Raw genomic sequence first — 7178 nt, forward strand, 5'->3', positions numbered from 1 at the left:
AGCCATGACATGAACACGTTTGGAAAGCACTAAACTATTTATGGTAATTTCCACTGAGTTGTATTACTTTGCCGTGGGGCAGAGAATACAGAGTAGCCCACAGATGGAACAGAAAGAGAAGATACAGAAGGAACAGGGGGTTAGAGACAGACTGGCCAACAGATGGAGACACCATTCCCAGCCTAATTCTTATAGATTGGAATAAATTTTGTGGACTATACTGAAGTGAATGAGCTTTTACAAGAATGGCCACTGTAGCAGATGGCACTGGTACCCTGTTTCACATCCCCTTAGCCCACTTTTGATTTCAACCACAGCTCATACATGCTCATTTTCATGTAAGTACAGACTTATGGCACACTAGCAATGACCCACCTCAACAGAGCTCTGCAAGGTCTTTCTCCTTTGTGCCCAAGGGCCTTCTCTGAGGCCATAGGAGCCCAAGCACAAGCACGGCCTGAAAGTTGGTGAGTAGATAACCATCAATCACGACAACAGGAGCCAGCGGGTAAACACTCAGCCTCTCCTCCTTCTAGTGGACAATTCCGGGAAGGATCCTCTGTGTTTCATGGGACATGCCAGCGGAATTGAACCACTGTTGCCTACAACAGCGATCTTGATGTTGCTTTTTGGTATTGTTACTGGCTCACTCTCTTCTCCATTACTTTACTGTTTATTCCTGGGATCATCTCCTAATATACCACCTGCAGCCAAGTCCTTGTCACAGGCTCTGCTTTTAGGGCAACCGACCCATGAGAAAGATGCAGTAAAGTAACTTTTCAGAAGTTATAAATTTTCTGCAAATAGTAATAAAAAAACAGACATGAGAACTCAATACCTCAGTGCACAATGGTGTAGGACAAGAACTATAAAACAAGCTAACCCTGGAAGAAGAGAAAGCCTGACCTAAGAGCATTCTCTTACCACAAAAACATTTCCTCTGATTTCTTAAGGGCAAGGAAGTTGAAAACAAATGTCATAATCTCACCAAATAACATTTCTATTTTGTTGCATATGTACACGCATATAATTGTACACTACAGAATATGTGATATGTACTATGTCATTTTCAGCTAAAATATTTAGTAGCTTCCTAACATCCCTGGTTCAAGGTTTCTTCTTATGTATTGTCATAGTTCAATTTCTCAAGTCTAGCTAATATTGCAGATGCAATTCTGGTGCTCAAAGCAAGCAAAGCCAGGGACAATGTCTGACAAATTCAATAATGATTTATGAATGAATGGTTGATTGGTCTTTTAATATGATTAGTTCTCCTTGGATGCTTTCAGTCAGTTAAGTCATGAAAGTAAACACTTTCTGAGTTAACTGACTGAAAGGTGCCCAAGAGGTCTGAAGACCAAGAAGTTATGCACTTAAGACTGAGCCATGGGCCAGGCGCGGTGGCTCACGCTTGTAATCCCAGCACTTTGGGAGGCCGAGGCGGGCGGATCACAAGGTCAGGAGATCGAGACCACGGTGAAACCCCGTCTCTACCAAAAATACAAAAAATCAGCCGGGCGTGGTGGCGGGCGCCTGTAGTCCCAGCTACTCGGAGAGGCTGAGGCAGGAGAATGGCGTGAACCCGGGAGGCGGAGCTTGCAGTGAGCCGAGATCGCGCCACTGCACTCCAGCCTGGGAGACGAGCGAGACTCCATCTCAAAAAAAAAAAAAAAAAGACTGAGCCATGGGGAGCCCCACATTGACTGGATCACAGTTTATAAGGGGTTCTTGAAATATGTTCATATTTTGAATACCCTTAAAGAATCAAATATTTAACTCACCTAGATATTTGAAAAATTGGAATCAATACATGAGGCAAAAGAGGAAAGGACAGACATGAGTGTAAGAGTGTAAGAACCATTTCAGTCTTCTTACATATTATTTATACTGCTATTACCATCAAAATGCTGACCACACTCCAAAACTATCTCACAAATTTCCCATAATCCCTCAGAGACACCTATCCCCAGATAAAAAGGCTTGGCTTAAATGCTTCCATTATATCTTTGTTTATAGATTTTGCCCATGCTGCATAACATTAAGATATTGACTGAGATATCTTTGCTTCAAATTTCCCCCCACTCAGAAAGCAGCAATAGTTTTCTCAGCCCAGCCCTAAAAGGAAGATCTTCTAGAGCAGAAAAGAGAGACAATTCTTGGTTTTGTTTCCCAAAATGAACTCTAGACTCTAATAGTAAATAAATAGTCTTGAATGCTGTATTAGTTTGCTAGGGCTGCCATAACAATATGCCACAGATTGGGTGGCTTGAATAACGGACATGTATTTCTTACAGTTCTGGAGGCTGGAAGTCCAAGATCAAGGCGTCAGCAGGCTTGGTTTCTCCTGAGGCCTGTTTTGTCTTGTAGATGGCTGCCTTCTCACTGTGGCTTCACATGACTTTTCTTTCTCACTGTGTCCTCACACACTCTGTTTGTGCATCCCTGCTGTATCTTTATGTGTCTAATTTTCTCTTCTTATAAAGACAACAGACAGATTGGATCTGGGCCCACCTTAAAGCCTCATGTTAACTTAATCACCTCTTCAAAGGCCCTATCACCAAGTATAATCACATTCTGAAATACTGAGGGTTAGAGCTTTAAAATATGACTTTTGGACAGACACATTTCCACCTATAACAAACCCCAAGGCACATTTGACTTTCCTTCTGAAGGAATTAAAAAAATACTAATTACAAAAATGTTTCCAAAAAGTTCATTTCAAAAGGATATAGAGTCCCTGTCTCACAATGCCAGATTTAGCAAATAAAAATATAGAATATCAATTTAAATTCAAAATTCAGATAAATCTGAATTTCAGACAAACAAATAATTTTTTAGTATTAAGAAGTTCCACAAAATTTGGGGCATTCAAATTTAATTGGGCATTTTGTGTTTTATCTGTGAATGTTAGTCTCAGATAAACAGGATGAAGAGCATGATAATGAGCCGTGTCATGGGTCCTACACTCTGTCCCACTGCAAGGTTAAATCCCTGGCACAGGAAACAACAGCACCCCCAACATGAGCTTGGGGGTCCCAAAGCAGAGAAAACTAGGTCCTGATTCGCATTTGGAATTCTGAGAGAAAACAGCTTTGCAGGGTGTCCTGTGATGATACGGGACAGTGATTAGAATAGGAACAGTGGGTCACATCTAGAGACAGGGTCTGAGGTAGTGACCTCACCTTCCCCCATCATAGTACATACATCTTCTTTTTCTGTGGCTCCAAAACCAAAGGTTTCCTGTGATTGCAAGATAAGTACAGAGGTTGGCTGAGTGTGGAGAGGCAGGCCTGAAATGTCCTCATGGTTTGAGTCAAAACTAAACATGTTTTGGACAACACTGTAACTGAAGTGTTTTAAAGTTTATGCAGCAGTGGTGGTTACAGACAATGTGTCCAGAGGCAACCCAAAATCACCAGGGATGGTCTAGTCCAGGAAAAGCCATGTATATGGATGCCATTAACCAAGGATCGAAATTCTCTCCCCAGACCTCTCAATAGTATGTTAGCCCTTCTGCAATTTAGAAGCCCCATAGCCCCAAAAGAACAGCCAAAGTCAAAGAGAGGTATTATAAAGTGACAGTCAAAGAGACATTAAGTTTAACCTGGAACTAGCTGAGCTTACCTTGAGTTTATGCATATTGTATTTCCATCTCAGCTGCTGGCAGATCAACATTCCCTATCATATATCATTAAAGTTGATTATTTGAACCTTAAAGCAAAACTTAACATTTAATTAAATTTCAATTCATTGCTCTACCATTTGAGATTTTTTTTAAATTGTAATCCTGCCACTTAATATCTATCCAAGAGGAATTCATTTCATATTTTAAACATTTTTTTAAATCTAGACACAATCTTTATAAGAAGTTTCCTACAAAAGTGAGAGGTAAAGCCAGTTGGACTTCCTGGGTTGTGTGGGGACTTGGAGATTTTTTGTGTCTAGCTAAAGGATTGTAAATGTACCAATCAGCACTCTGTGTCTAGCTAAAAGATTGTAAATGCACCAATCAGCACTCTGTAAAAACACACCAATCAGAGCTCTGTGTCTAGCTAAACGATTGTAAATGCACTAATCAGCACTCTGTAAAATGGACCAATCAGCAGGACATGGATGGGGACAAATAAGGGAATAAATGGTGGCCATCCCAGCCAGCAGCGGCAGCCCGCTTGGGTCCCCTTCCATGCTGTGGAAGCTTTGTTCTTTCGCTCTTCACAATAAATCTTGCTTCTGCTCACTCTTTGGGTCTGTGCCACCTTTAAGAGCTCTAACACTCACCGCAAAGGTCTGAGGCTTCATTCTTGAAGTCAGTGAGACCAAGAACCCACCAGAAGGAACCAACTCCAGACATATTTTGGCAACCATGAAGGGACTATTGCCTATCACCAAGCAGTGAGTACCATCGGACTCCTTTCACTTGCTATTCTGTCCCATTTTTCCTTAGAATTCGGGGGCTAAACACCAGGCAACTGTCGGCCAGTTAAAAGAGACTAGCGTGGCCGTCAGACTGAAGACATGGGTGTCAGGCTTTCTGGGAAAGGGCTCTCTAACAACCCCCGGCTCTTTGGAGTTGGGAGCATTGGTTTGCCTGGAACCAGCTTCCACTTTTCCTGTATTTCTGGGCTGAGCCAAGGGTCAACAGAGAGGAAAGCCATTCAGCTCCAGGGTCCAGACAAAAAGTTGGTTGACCCTGTAGCCACGTGTGGAACTCTCAAAGTCATGTCACCCAAGCGAGACTCGCCCATTCATCCTATCTAGCCTGACCCTCGCCTCTTGGGTCCTAATGCCTGTCAGACAAACTTCCTCTCACCTCTCTTCTCCGAGGCTAGTCCCGCTTCTAAAAACCACTCCCTGTCTCTGGTGCTTTTCTAGTTTCTCCTATAAGAATGATTTCTAGTATAAACTTCAGGACTCTGTTACCTTCTTTAGGCACCTGGGCTTATCAATCAGAGACATAATTTTTGCCCAAAGCCCTGTCGGGGTGGGGGGGACTCTCTGGAATTTTAGGATCCCTCCTCAGACTGGAAGGCCTAACGAAAGCTATTCCTGAAGCTAGGATATGGGGAGTCTCAGAAATGATATCCTTCCTATCTATACGATGAGAAGTAGGACAAAAGGTGTCACTCTTCCAACACTGGAGATCTCTTCCCTCCCTCAGGGTATGGCCCTCCACTTCATTTTGGGGGCATAACATCTTTATAGGACAGTGGTAAGTTCCCAATACTAACAGGAGAATGCTTAGGACTCTAACAGGTTTTTGAGAATGCGTTGGTAAGAGCCACTAAATCCAATTTTTCTCACTCCTCTTTGTGGTCTAGGAGGACAGGCAAAGGTGCAGGTTTTCAAGAATGCGTCAGTAAGGGCCATTAAATCCGACCTTCCACGGTTCTTCCTGTGGTGTAGGAGGAAAACTAGTGTTTCTGCTGCTGCACCAGTGAGTGCAACTATTCCAAACAACAGGGTTCAGGGACTGTTGCGGGTTCTTTAGCAAGAGGGGTTTCTGCTGCGTGTCAGTGAGTGCAACTATTCTGATCAGCAGGATCTGGGGACCGTTGTGGGTTCTTGGGTAGCGGGGGGGAACAAACAAACCAAAATCGCCGGCAGTTTTTTCTTTCAGATGGGAAACACTCAGGCATCAACAGGCTCATCCTTGAAATGCATCCTAAGCCATTGGGACCAATTTGACCCGTAAACCCTGAAAAAGAGGCAGCTCATTTTTTTCTGCACTACTGCCTGCTCCCAATATTCTCTCTCTGATGGGGAAAAATGGCCACCTGAGGGAGGTATAAATAACAATACTATCCTGCAGCTTGACCTTTTCTGTAAGAGGGAAGGCAAATGGAGTGAAATACCTTATGTCCAAGCTTTCTTTTCATTGAAGGTGAATCCACAACTATGCAAAGCTTGCAATTTACATCCCACAGGATGACCTCTCAGCTTACCCCCATATCCTAGCCTCCCTATAGCTCCCCTTCCTATTAATGATAAGCCTCCTCTAATCTCCCCTGCCCAGAAGGAAATAAGCAAAGAAATCTCCAAGAGACCACAAAAACCCCCAGGCTATCGGTTATGTCCCCTTCAAGCTGTAGGGGCAGGGGAATTTGGCCCAACCCAGGTACATGTCCCCTTCTCCCTCTCTGATTTAAAGCAGATCAAGGTAGACCTGGGGAAGTTTTCAGATGATCCTGATAGGTACATAGATGTCCTACAGGGTCTAGGGCAAACCTCTGATCTCACTTGGAGAGATGTCATGCTATTGTTAGATCAAACCCTGGCCTTTAATGAAAAGAATGCTTTAGCTGCAGCCTGAGAGTTTGGAGATACCTGGTATCTTAGTCAAGTAAATGACAGAATGACAGCTGAAGAAAGGGACAAATTCCCTACAGGTCAGCAAGCCGTCCCCAGTATGGATCCCCACTGGGACCTCAACTCAGATCATGGGGACTGGAGTTGCAAACATCTGTTGACCTGTGTTCTAGAAGGACTAAGGAGAATTAGGAAAAATGAATTATTCAATGATGTCCACCATACCTCAGGGAAAGGAAGAAAATCCTGCCTTCCTCAAGCGGCTATGGGAGGCCTTAAGAAAATATACTCCCCTATCACCTGACTCACTTGAGGTTCAATTGATCCTAAAAAATAAGTTTATTGCCCAATCAGCCGCAGATCAGGAGAAAGCTCCAAAAGTGAGCCCTGGGCCCTGAACAAAATCTGGAGGCATTATTAAACCTGGCAACCTCAGTGTTCTATAATAGGGACCAAAAGGAACAGGCCGAAAAGGAAAAGCAAGACAAGAGAAAGGCTGCAGCCCTAGTCATGGCCCTCAGACAAATAAACCTTGGTGGTTCAGAAAGGACAGAAAATGGAGCAGGCCAATCATCCAGTAGGGCTTGTTACCAGTGTGGTTTTCAAGGACACCTTAAAAATATTGTCCAACAAGAAACAAGCTGCCCCCTCGCTCATGTCCACTATGCCGAGGCAATCACTGGAAGGCGCACTGCCCCAGCAGACAAAGGTTCTCTGGGCCAGAATCCCCCAACAAGATGATCCAACAATAGGACTGAGGGTCCTTGGGGCAAGCGCCAGCTCATGTCATCACCCTCACTGAGCCCCGGGTACATTTAACCATTAAGGTCCAGGAAATTGACTTCCTCCTGGACACTGGCATGGCTTTCTCA

Source organism: Nomascus leucogenys, chromosome 3, assembly GCF_006542625.1.
Source record: "Nomascus leucogenys isolate Asia chromosome 3, Asia_NLE_v1, whole genome shotgun sequence".
Classification (NCBI taxonomy): Eukaryota; Metazoa; Chordata; class Mammalia; order Primates; family Hylobatidae; genus Nomascus; species Nomascus leucogenys.